Source organism: Megascapheus bottae, chromosome 6, assembly GCF_031878675.1.
Source record: "Megascapheus bottae isolate mThoBot1 chromosome 6, mThoBot2.hap1, whole genome shotgun sequence".
NCBI lineage: Eukaryota > Metazoa > Chordata > Mammalia > Rodentia > Geomyidae > Megascapheus > Megascapheus bottae.
This window is the reverse complement of record NC_143514.1, coordinates 30,644,298-30,656,345: the sequence shown is the minus strand read 5'-3', so window position 1 is coordinate 30,656,345 and position 12,048 is coordinate 30,644,298. Positions and strand designations below refer to the sequence as shown.

The window sequence follows — 12,048 nt, the reverse complement described above, 5'->3', positions numbered from 1 at the left end:
CACCAACCATACAATGGACAAAGGCCTCATATCTAAAATATATCAACAGTTCCAATAATTGAATCAATCCAAAACTAATCTCCAAAGTAACAACCATCCCATTAAAAGATGGGCCAAAGACTTAGAGAGTCTTCTCTGAAGAAGAAACAAAAATGGCCTATAGACACATGAAGAAATGCTCAACATCTCTGGTCATAAAAGAAATGCAAATCAAACAACACTAAGATTCCACCTCACTCCAGTTAGAATGGCCAGGATCAGGAAAACGAATAACAACAGATGCTGGAGGGGATGTGGCTTGGAGGGCTCCCTACTACACTGTTGGTGGGAGTGCAAACTCGTTCAACCACTATGGAAAGCAGTATGGCAGTGCCTCAAAAGGCTAAACATAGAGCTCTCCTATGACACAGCAATTCCACTACTTGGCATTTACCCAACCATCCAGAAACAAGGACATACTAAATCCACCAGCACAACAATGTTCATTGCAGCATTATTCACCATAGCAAAGATATGGAACCAACCTTGATGTCCCTCAGTTGATGAGTGGATCAACAAGTTGTGGTATTTGTACACAATGAAATTCTATGCTGCTGTCAGAAAAAAAGACATCACCCTATTTGTAAGGAAATGGAAAGACTTAGAAAAATCATATTAAGTGAAGTAAGCCAGACTCAAAGGAACTTATGCTCAATGGTTTTTGCGGCTCAGAGCTAGAAGCGAGTGGTGGGGGAGGGGTCCTGGCGTTCTGAACTCTTTGAGAAAGTTGGATGTGAGAGTTATCTGGATTTCTTTTCGGTTTGAGTCCTTCTCCGTTGTTTTTGAGTTTGTTGTTGTGGATTTCTTAAGGTAGTTGGCTCTTGGAACTCCCTGGTTCTCTCTTTTTGTGAGAGAGAGCTATGCAGTGTCCCTATTGTCTCAGCGCCATCTTCAGTCCCCCCAGAAACAATTTTTATACAACTTCTAGGCTATACCTGTAGTATTAAAGGACATAATGAATTTATTTAAACTTTTGACAAAAATCTAATATTTTAATTTTGCATTTTCATATTCCATTTTAAAGGAATTCAATCTGCTTTGAATTTGTCTCCATTTTGTCCTTTAATTGAGCAGTTAGCTAGTTGTTTCTATTTTTACTACTTTTTATATGTAATGAAGCTTGGAAATTTAAAATAAAAATTATTTCATTTTAGAAGCCTAAGGCTGCATTTTGAGAGTTTTTTTTATCATGTCCCATGAAATAAAAGAACTGAGGATATTTTTTCTGAATTACTAAGACAACAATGTGAACAGGAAAGGGAATGCTTTAGTTAAATTTAAAAAATAATGGTATTTTAATTGTTGATAGGACATTGTGTTCATGAATAATTGATTCTCAAATATTATGTATATAAATGAATAATTAAAAAATAAATTTAAACTCTATCCTGATCAAATTCTTGGTGCCCTATGTTTTAAGAGCCCCCTTCACACTTAGGCCTCTATGCCTTGTCAGTTCAGTTTATGTAAGGAAAAATCACGTAGAAGGAAAACGCATGGAGGAGTTGGTTGGGAGGTGATTTTCAGGCTATGTACTCAGAAGAAACCTACATGGAACTGAGAATTAGTAAGCGATGCAAGACTGAACAAGGATACAATGTTAGGTGAGCCTTCTCCATTCTTTGGCTGGAGGCCAGGTAACAGAACAAGGCTAGACTCTTGAGGAGGGAAGAGTTTATCACTGTGAGGAAATCAGTATGAGGTTGCACCATTTTCTTAATGTTTCAGAGCCAAACCTTTAGCAACATCACCATGGCAACTATTAAAAAAATCCCTGAGAATCTGGGCCATCTGCTATTACCTGATAAAGATCTTCCACATACAAGATCAGGATTTTTTACAGATGCATTGTTTACAGTGCCCCCACACATGGAAACAATCGTCAAGCTCATTGACACTGATGGGATACATCTGCTTTGGAATAGTCATGCAATGGTATAATATGTAGCAGTATTTCAGCAATATAATATTAAGTAAAAATATAAATGTACAAACATTAACTTTTCTTTTTCTTTGCTGCTACCAGGCCTTGAACTCAGGACTTTGCACTCTAGTTTGGCTTTCATGCTCATGGCTGGTACTCTACCCCAACTCTACCTCAAATCCAGCATTCATTTTGCTGGCTGATTTGAAATGGAGTCTCTCAGACGTCTCTGACTAGTGTGGCTTTAAGCTACAGTCTTACAGATCTCAATACCCTGAGTAGCAAAAGCTATGCATGAACCTCTCCTGCCTGATCTTAAAGTGTTTTGATAAGCTAATAACTTCTGCTTGCAGGTGAGATAAAATATGTTAAACTATAGCAATAGTGAATGAAGTTACTCTTTAGAATAGTAATAGAAGTGACCAAGAAGGACATAGTAGATGAATATATAAATTCTCATTGACAGCTATCATCATATGGAATAAGTTCATGAGTGCTTATTACATTATTGAAAATAATGGAGTTAAAGACAAATAAAAGATTGTGTTCACAGATTAGTGTAGTGTATAATTGGGTTGATCAAATTTTATAATATGAAAATAAAGGTAAGATTTCATAAATAGAATATTGTAGTTTAAGAAGATGCATTAATGATGATCTTCAAGTTTTTTTTATTATTTTAGAATGTAATTTTCCATTATTGGATTGAAGAGATCTGGAAAAGAGAGAACAGTTGCAAACAAAAGATTCTTTTGGACAAGTTATGTGAGTAATTAACACACAGTTAAAATCACACTGTAGGTAGTAGTTGGGTAGTTAAGACTGGAGTTATGTGGGTATTCATTGCTTAGAGATACAATTATGTTTGCTACCCTATCTTGAAAAACTATCAAATTTGATTAGATAACTAGAGCAGGAGGATGGAGGAAATTGTGAGGAGATCTGTGAAATGATGTTTGAGACATTTCAACCATTAAAGGTGAAGGAAACAGGGATGCAAAATAGTATTGGAGGAGAATATTAAGCTAGAAAGATAGATTTAAGAGACGACTATGTGATAGGAAGAAGCTGAGCTGAAGATGTTTCAAGAAAATAAGTATTTTGCTGTGTTGCATGTTCCTGAAAGCCCAGGACAGGAAGCAAAGTGTTGACTGTGCCTGGAGCCAGTGGCTCATGCCTGTAAGCCTAGCTACTCAGGAGGCTGAGTTCTGAGGATTGGTTCAAAGCCAGCTCAGGCAATGGTAATCTGTGAGACTTTTTTGTGTGTGTGTGGGTCATGGGGCTTGAACTCGGCCTTGCCCCTGTCCCTGAGCTCTTCAGCTCAAGGCTATTGCTCTACCCTTGACCCAAGCCCCACTTCCCATTTTCTACGTGTTAATTGGAGATAAGAGTCTCAGGTCCTTTTGTGCCTGGACTGACTTTGAACCTTGATCCCCAGAGTTTCAGCCTCCTGAGTAGCTAGGATTACAGCTGTGAACCACTGCATCCAGTTCTGTGAGACTCTTATCTCCAATTAATTATCCACTAGAAAACTGGAAGCAGAGCTGTGAATCAAAGTGGTAGAGCGGTAGCTTTGAGCTAAAGAACTCAGGGTCAGAGTTCAAGCCCTGCAACCCACAAAAAAAGCGAGAGAAAGGAGAGAAAGGGAGGGAGGGAGAGAGGGAGAGAAAGAGAAACAGAGAGAGAGAGAGAGAGAGAGAGAGAGAGAGAGAGAGAGAGAGAGAGAGAGAGAGAGAGAGAGAGAGAGAAGAAAGAACAAATAAAAAACAGCTAGCTTATAGCTTATGTTTCTGTTTTGTCTTGGAATATTTTTTCAACTTGAAAGCTTTGCTGTTGTGTGTTCTGCAAGATTTATTAAATTACATTATTTCCAGGCTGTACCATGTGTTAACATTTTAACTGACCATTGTCCTATGCATCAGTAAAGTGGGAGCTTGTATATCAGGAAGGTAAAAATCTCTGTGACCCAAATGATGTACAGTGTGGCAAATAAAAGAGAATTTATTCTCATTCATGCTTGGAAGTCATATGTGAATTTACTTCTTCTATTTCCAGTAATATTTGAAACTTTATAAGTTTGTGAGAACAAATGACTTTTAGCTTGTTGGAAAACTAAAGAACCTGCTTCTCTACCTACTATTTTATTCTTAGTTATAAAAATGCAAATGTGCTTTCTGAAAGTTAAAAATGTATTATTGACTACTTATTTATTTAATGTGGCAACTGATTCATGTTTGTGCAGGGGTGTTTGCAATTAAAGCTACTATACTTCACACACCATGAATTTACATGTGTTTTCAGGATGTGATAAATATTCACTCATGAGGAATAATCATTTTTCAGCCATGTCAAATAAGGCAAAGTGGAAAGCTTCTGCGAAGTCCCAGCATCTCATGCTCTTCACATGCTTTCACTCAGGATTGCCATTCCTGGTGACCTGAGAATCCCCTACACTGGAGATAGGGTTAGGGCTAACCATTTTCTTTTGTATTCTTTGTATGTATCTCTTTCTCCCAGCCCATGAGGACCCAAATAGTGAGAGAAGCAGAGATGTGTTACTTCAGCAAAAAAAAAACAAACAAAAACATCAACAAAATCCAAAGGACAACAAAATCTAAAACACATTTGGTATTAGGAGTGTGAAGTTAGGAGAAAGCCAGGGTTAAAATCAGTACAGCTATTAGAAGCTTAGTCTTGCTGTTGAAAGAAGAATTTTTACTCCATTGGTATGTTTAGAAGGGTGACTATGTGTTATCTTTTCTCGTTTGTTTATTTCTTGTCATTTGCCAAGTTGGAAATTAAGCATTAAGTCTAGAAATCTTTGTTTATAATGTTTCATTTTAACTACAAACAGTACAATCTCACTCTTAATTGATGTAGAGTAATTCATTTGACTATTAAGTATTTATATTCAAGATTCAAGAAAAATATAAATCCTTCATTTAGCAAAAAGAAAAGAAATTAAATATTTTAAGGTATTTAATATTAAAACTCATAAATAAAGTTGTGTATTACATTATAGAGAATTAAATATTATTTTATATTTGCCTCAGAGTCAAGAATAAAATATGAACGAAGTGAACACTTGTAGGACAGTTTGATGCCAGGTGTTTTATGAGTAAGTTCTAATTTAATTTTTACTTCAAATCTGATGATGACATTATACAGAATGCATTTATCAGACAAAAAAAAAATCAAAGTTTTGCTAAGTTAGATGCAGCATTTCACATATTTATCTCCATAGTTTGTGAGTGCTAATGTAATGTTTGCCAAAAAAGAAAGTAAAAAATAAGTGAAAAATTAGCAAAATATGTTCTCATAACCATCTACACACACACACACACACACACACACACACACTCATGCAGACACCCCTCCACAAGAATTATTCTTTTTCATCTTTTGATATAGACCTCAAGCAAATCTGAAGCATTATCTGTTCTTCATTTGTAAATTTTGAAATTTCAGTCTTGTAAATCCTATCAGTTTACAAGTACAATTAGACACTATTTTCTTCTAGTAGTTATATATGCAATTATATATATTTATAAGTTGTCAAAACCTCAAAACAGCATGTGAATATTTAGATCCATGTTTATGATTAGTTACTGAGTGTTTTTCTTATTCAATTTTTGTTGAATTATTTTCCAAAGTGCCACATACCTATTACAACATTTATACAAAATATTCATTGGGCATATGTATAATGTGCTACTTACATAAAAACTGTATTTATATAATGGTTTTCTCTATTTGCTTTTTTTCTTCCATATACCTTTTCTTTCAGTATACATTTTCTTTCAGTCAATATACATTTCAGAAATGTAAAACTTCTGACATGTATCAACACATTAACTCTCAAATTCGATTCTCTAATCTGACATCAGAGATATTTAAGCATGTTTAATTTATTAAATTTTCCAAGGTAGAACACTGTTTATATTTAATAAAAATATCACAAAGTATTGTAAATATTAACAGGCTTGTTAAAATGTACCTCCCTGTATAACCAAATTGTTCGTGTGTGTGTGTGTGTGTGTGTGTGTGTGTTTGTATGCACATACATATATACATATACACATTATGTATATTTGAATATATATCTGTATATATGTAATTCCTTTAAATGATTTCTTATATTGAAATTTTTGTGACTTTCAAGTAATGAGGAGAGAGACTATCAAGTCATTTTCACTTATTTTATTTCCTTTAGAACCAAAATTTAAAAGCAGAACTATGTATCACCTCCTTATATATGCTTTAGCAAATAATTCAGTAAGCTTTCACCATAGTAAGAACTTCCCTCAATATGTTATTAGTATTAGTACTGAAAAGTTTTGGCTAATCATTAATTTTCTTAGCTATACTCTCACATATGTCTTCATAAACTTTTGATATGAATTAGGACATCTTTCAATTGAATTCCTCATGCAAATTTTTGTTATTGTTTGAAAAATTTATTTTACCTGTTTAGGGATGAACTTATTTTTCATTTTCCTGTTTTGAAAAGGAAAAGGAAATTATGTTGTATTTTTACCATGGTTTTCTAGTAGACCACATTTGTTATTGCTAATGATAACTGTTAGTGGTGAACTGGACTCCTCATAGGTAACAATTCAGTTATGGTCATCTACATATCACAAGGGACACAGACTATAGAATTTAATATTTGTACTGGATCAGTATTAAAGCCAGAGAAGAATGACAGGAGTTAGGCAATGAATTGATGATGCTGTAAATGTTAACCAGCCATGAGTTGTTAGGTTTTCCTGTCTAGAATTTTTGTAAAGCTGTATAGGACTATTGTATGTTAACACTTGAGAAAAGCTCATCATGCTTGTGGTTTCATCATGACTAAAGCATTATTAGCAGGGGATGTAAAAATTATGTATCAAAGCTTTCAACTAGTAAAATATCTGATAAGCATGCTTTCTGTTCTTGGAGGCAAATTGATTCTGCTTTTTATATCACACTTATGAAGACATAGCACTGAACAGAACATGAAAACTTTTATAAAATTCACATTGAAGTGTCATAAAAAAGGGAAGAAATTAAGGGCACAGTATTAAAAATAAGTTTAACAGTCTCTAGAAAGAGTTGCAGAACTGCATATGATTACAAATTAATGTTTAGACCATCTGAAACATTTTGTAATCTCCTTTCACTGCTTACCATACAATTACTGCATTCAGTTTCCAATCATGTCATAGTAACTTCCTTACTTCAGGTTAGTAAAAGTTTGAATACAGTTGCTTGAGGCCTGAAGACATCCCTTTCTATCAGCACATACACTACTAAAGTAAGAAAAATTTCCCAGCAAAGTATTTAATGAACTTACAGCTAGTGAAATCTATCTAGACGTGTGATTAGGGCTGGAACCCAGGATGGTATGTGAAATGAAGCTGATTTTGCCCTTGAGGACTTTGGATAGACTCGAGGAACTCAACAATTTTCTTGTGAGTTAGAAGGATACAGGGGATAAAAGACAGAGCCATAGGCCTAATCATTTTAGCGTGATGACTAGAAAAACCTCACTTGAAAGTATTTTATTTTAAAGAGCTCTACTCTTGTTCGCAGTCTTCCACTGAATGAGAAATCCTCATGCTTTATCTCCATCTCACCCAAAAGATGAACTACTTGAATATTGGTGTTGAGAAGATGAAGTATTTGAAAAATTGTAACAAGCAGGACTTCAGATATTTGAGTTCTAAATTTAGGATATCTTAGGTGCTTAAAGTTTATCTGAAGGGACGAAGCAATAATGTGAAAATGATCTCAAACAGGTAATGCCTCCAGTTTTCTAATAGGAAAAACATACCGTAAGTCCACTTGGTGAATTTAATGTTTGTGGGTTTGACCAAGCATGGTTAAAAAATAGTCCATTTTTTAAAAAATAACAATTACATTCCTGTATACACTTTATAAAACACGTTAATGAGAAGAAACTGCCAGTCAGTCCCAAGTTATTATTAATGGTGTTTAAATTATGTGATCTGTTGTATATCTCTCTGCCTTTAAATTTTCTGAAAATACGCCTTCCAAAAAGCAAATGATTTGGCCTGGCGCAGTTTCTCACGCCTGTAATCCTAGCTACTCAGGAGGCTGAGATCTGAGGATCAAGGTTCAAAGCGAGCCCGGTTACAAAAGGACCTGAGACCCCTTATCTCCCATTACTCTCTAGAAAATGGGAAGTGGGGCTTGGGTCAAGGGTAGGGCAGTAGCCTAGAGCTGAAGAGCTCAGGGACAGCACCCAAGCTGAGTTCAAGCACCATGAACCCCCCCCCAAAAGCAAATGGTGCCCAAAAAATAGGCAAACAATAATATGATTAATTTAAGTAATAATGTAAATATTAGGGATTTACTGACAGGCAGCATATCTTTAGCAGAGTTTGTGTGGCATTATGGGAAAAAAAATCAAATGAGGTATCTACAGTAAAGTACTGAACTCCAGCCTGAACATTTGTGAATTTTCCTCAAGAAGGAGCTACCTGTGTATCATATACCTAACCACAAGTCTTAGAGCAATATATGTTTACTATGGTATTCACAGGAATTATATGACTTGCAATCACAGCTGAAGGTGTATGCATGGAACCAGATCCAACCCAGTCATTACTCTATCCAAGAAATAGTTCTTGTGAAGTTCTTGGGTTATGGATTCAATGATGAGCATCTACATAGCAAGTGAGACACCCTGAGTTGAAAGTCCAGTTCTGCCCCAAATTAAAAGTCAATGGTTTTCAAGGACACTTTATGTATTAGTCTGCCAGAAGAGAGGGAAAAGTTGGGTGAATTGTCCCTTATGGGTCTCACATACTCATGGGGTAAACAAAAATATGCCACCCTTCCTCTTCCAATTCATTCATAGAGTTTCTCCCGCTACCCAGCTCGTGAATGACACATCTTTCATTCTCATGTCCTGAGGGCTGCAGAGGCTGTTAAAGAACATCATGTAATTTGGCCAGGAGAGAAAGTATAGAGGGAGAATAGCATACATTTTTTATTTGTATGCTACCCAAAAAGACTTGATGACAAGAAGAATGCTTGATCTGATGGAAAGAAGAGAAAGGAAGATTTTTAAAATAGTTGATGTCTAGTATAGAGATGGTCATGTGAAAAAAAAGGTTAAGGAAAAAAGAAGAATCAAGTGGAGATCCATTTAAAGGGAAGGTGGAAATGAAGTTTTATTTTGTGCATATCAACTTTGAAAATCTTCTATTTTCTCATTACTGTTCATGTCCTCAGCGTGTGAAGAGGATGGAAGATGATGGGTTGTGCCATGCTCTTGGGGACAGAACTGAGCAATGTTGTAATAGTTTATATTTAGTTTTGAGCCAGGCATCTACTTTAGGGGTACAAATAGATACTTATTTGAACATTATCCACATCTCCATAATATTTAAAGCTATGGGGGCTGTGTTCAAGGAATGAAATATCTATGTTCCTTCAAAAAATTTCACCATTGGAAGGATATTTTAAAATACAGTACCATCAGGAAGCCAAGTGAGCATGGACACACACACACACACACACACAAACACACACACACACACACACACACTTCCTCTAAGGTTGTTGCAATCTATTTTTTGGGGGGGAGGAAACCAGCTCACATTTAATTGTGACATTTTAAAATTGTACAAGTTTTTGACATCTGCCCTCCCACCCCATATTTAGTCTCCTAAAATGACAGGAAAACATCACCAGTCACAGGCTTAATGGGTTTAATAAGTTTACCTCTTCAGTTCCTATTTGCAGCACCCATAATCTTTTGAAATACCAGTCCAAACTGGCAGTGGCCAACAGTAAATTTCCATTCTCCAGAGGAAAAGTTCAGTTTCTCTGAGCATTCTGTGTTGCAGTGGCACTTGTCCAGATTGGTACCTCCCCATAGTTGGGGAACTTTAAATGTACCAATGGAAAAAAAAAAAAAAGCTTTTTCCCCTTCAAGGGGAAGAAAGAAAGGTATTCCTCAAAACAGCTAATCTGGCTATGAGGTCTTTCCTTCTCTCCCATCTCTTCTGGCTCCTTTATTTTTTTTCTTTCTCTTTTTTTGCAGTAGAGCAAGAGAGACCAAAACCTAACCTGAGTTACAAGAAACAAGACAGTGATGGCTATAAAGGAAGTATCCAGGAGCAACTGAGACACTCCTACACCTCCCACATCCAATGTATGTGCTTCACAGAAAAACAAAAATAACAAATCCACAAAATACAGCAGCTAGAATTACAAAACCCATTCATCCAAGGGTGCTAGAAGACCAGAAGGAGAGGTGGGAGGGTAAATGGCACAGACAGGAAAATGAAGTATTCAAATCACCCCGGCATGGGGGCTGGCATATGCTAGAAAATAGCTGTGGTCTTTTCAGACTCACATGGTGGTAAAAATCCACATACTAATGTCAACAAGATTCTGCCTTATGTGCACCAGAGACAAAAATTCAAACTCCACAAACAGAAGAGACTATGCAGAGGGCCCTTGGCAGAGTGGGTCCTGCCTTCCCTGGCAGGGGGAGGAGAACAGAGAGAGAGCTGCCACAGCTTTCATCCAATCCCACCCATCCCTTCTGAACAGCAGGCGACTCAGTAGCCTGCAGCAGCCTTCAATTTGGCAGGAGATGGATGCGGTGAAGGAAATTTCTCTGCAAAGGTTGAGCTGCTCAGGGCAGATTGCAGGTAGACTGTCTTGTGGAAGAGTCTGTTGCTTTAGAAGACCACCAAAGAGAAGAGGTGCAACTGGAAAAAATATGCTTTTCCAGGGGTCTTTGCTTCATTGGCGCTGATAATGAATAAAGGAAAGAGGATAGAGAAGAGGCAGTCACTAATAATGTATGAGGACTGCATTGCTGTGAGGAAAGCCAAGGGCAAACCAAATCCAAAGTAGTAAGGCCAGTTTCGTTCTATGTTTGACAATCGCTGATGCATTTCAATTCCTTTATTTTATTTATTTATTTATTTATTTATTTATTTTTGCCAGTCCTGGGCCTAAGCACACCTAAGTCCTGGGACTTTCTCAAGGCTAGAGCTCTACTACTTGAGCCTCAGCACCACTTCCGGCTTTTTTTTCTATGTATGTGGTACTGAGGAATCGAACCCGGGTCTTCATGTATGCCAGGCAAACACTTTAACCACTAGACCAAACTCCCGGCCCTCAATTCCTTTATTGAACCAACGATATTCAAAGCAGTACAGTGAGTAGAGAAGGGACATATGCAGAAGACTAACCAGCTGACCAACAAGATGGATGGGAAAGAGACTCACAAACATCCCCTGGATAAGGAAGAGAGCCTGCAGCAAAAGGTTGAAGAGCATATCAGCAATGATTTTGCTGACACTAGGGAATGGATGAGGCTTCCTCCCTGATACCTCAAATGCCAGGTCAGCTATATCTTGAAACCAAATGGCATTCACAACTTTGCTAAGCACAAATAGGGGGAGCACCCAAAGAGTACTGAAGATCGATGTGAGGAAGAACTCCAGCCATGACCAAACATCTCCATGTAGTGATGGATCACCAATAATTCGGGCTGTTACTGACTGAAGCACGGGGATAAAGACTCGATGAAACAAGAGAAGACTGAACCAGAACACGCCGCCATTCCAGGCGCAACACTGGAAAATTCTACTAACAATGCATGGCTTACTCTCTTGCTTCCGCTCTATGCTCTGGGCTCTCCTCGGGCCAGGACGCTATTTGTCCTTCTTCGCCGCTGTTCTTTCTTTTGCTGGATTCCAGCATCTAGCTTTGAGATGGTACAAATGCCCCAGGTGGAGTCTTTGATTCCCCTGCCAAGGTCCTGGAGAAAGGTTTTGACACTGTCAGCCATCTCCTCACCACCCAGACTATCAGCTACACAGACAGAGAAGAACCTCAAAATCTCTCATTATGAAGGACCCCCGCAGCCCCACAGCCGCAGATCCGGCCCAGCGTTTGTCCACCTCGGGAATCCCCCTCGGGCTCCCCTCTGCGTCCAGCAGGCCGCTCGCTCCACCGGGGGCGCTCCCAGGCCCCGGGGACGCTGAGCCCGCACTCTGTTTCAATCTTTTAAAATAATGTCTACTCCATTCCAGCTTGGTGCTAAGACA

The 12,048-nt window shown here is 37.6% G+C and overlaps 1 pseudogene; it reads right to left on the bottom strand.

Annotated features, from left to right (window-relative positions):
* Positions 1–10,481: 10,481 nt before the first annotated feature.
* On the bottom strand, positions 10,482–11,845 carry LOC150061598 (etoposide-induced protein 2.4 homolog; annotated as a pseudogene).
* Between the last annotated feature and the right edge of the window lie 203 nt (positions 11,846–12,048).